Source organism: Naegleria gruberi, assembly GCF_000004985.1.
Source record: "Naegleria gruberi genomic scaffold NAEGRscaffold_40, whole genome shotgun sequence".
In the NCBI taxonomy this organism is placed as follows: Eukaryota; Heterolobosea; class Eutetramitea; order Acrasida; family Naegleriidae; genus Naegleria; species Naegleria gruberi.
In genome coordinates, this window is record NW_003163287.1 from 360,468 (window position 1) to 361,947 (window position 1,480).

The following is a 1,480-nucleotide window of genomic DNA, read 5'->3' on the forward strand; positions in this document are numbered from 1 at the left end:
ATTCAATAATAAACCGTTCTATACATCATGTGTGTCATACAGAATGAGTTTCAATATTTAATATTGTGAACTGACTCTGTTGGATACCATCTCTATAAATATAACAAGATGAAAAGTGTCAACATTCAATTACACATATGGAGTGTCACCATTGTATCATCTAGACAGATAGCATTTCAAGTTTTAGTGGAATTGACAGTCTAGATATTGAGATGTGTATTCTAAGGTTTAAGAAGTGTCACCTTCACTGATTAGTGACATGACTATAACAATTGAACATATGATTCTTGTATCAATAATTCATTGTTCAATGATTGTGATATGATGGTAAAATTTAATTTTGGAAATATGATTCTTCCCTATTGACAACCTTAGATGTTCCTTTGTTGACTTGAAGTTATTGAGCCATCAACATGAAACTTTCTCAGATTGTTGTCCTCATCAAGGGAAGTGTATTCATGTTTGACACTTGTATGATATTTTGTAAATTGACTGAGATGGTATACAATCTATATGTTGAAATGTGACAATTTGACAGATTGTTATTATTATCATACTGAATTCAGTTCTAACAGTATGTAATTGATACCATATGTATAATAGAGTGATTAAAGGTATATGGTAAAGTTACAGGATGATTGGATGTACTTTCACTGATATGGAGTGTTCACTAGGATATATAAAGTGTTGAGATTGAACATTTACTGATTAATTTTATGAAAGTAGGGGTTGGTTATCGTTTCGTCCTCATTGGATCTTCATTATTACTGAAATACATAATCAATGATATACATCATTAAATAGGTTACAATCTCAGCTATCCAGTGGGCTATAGATTATGTATAGTTTCTTATCTAATTATTGAGATAATCAGCAATTCCTCCCTCAATATATTGCGATTTTACTATTCCTAGGGAAAGGTAAAAGAATGATAAGAAATTGATCAATAAAAAATATATGTCATACTAGAGATGATTTGCTATCGATTGGTGTTTCAACTTTGGATTTCACTAAGTAATTATTGAATTATCACCGATTAAATATTTAGTTATTCTTGTTGGAAATCCTTGCTGGTAATTAAAGAGAGTTGATTCGTTCTGTCTTGGTTGTATGGAGGTGAGAGTTGGAGGTGAGAGTGCGGACGCACTCTAATTGTCGGTTGGAAAAGTAACATACAAAAAAAATGTTGTGATGTTTCCTCTCTCTTCCTCATTCAATCATCTCATCATATCATCATCATATCATCATCATATCATCATATCATCAGGAGTTGTTTCATAATAATTTTAAAAATATATATTGATTGGAATTATTTGGAAGATGATGTTTCGGAATTGGAATAATATTTATTTGGAAGTTATTATAATGGTGGAGGTGTGGTGCCTTTGGCACTCACTTCCACCAAGTTGCAAAATTAATTGGAAATTAGGATAGCTTTAATAATGTAATTGGATTGGATTGGTAGATGTATCATCTCTGA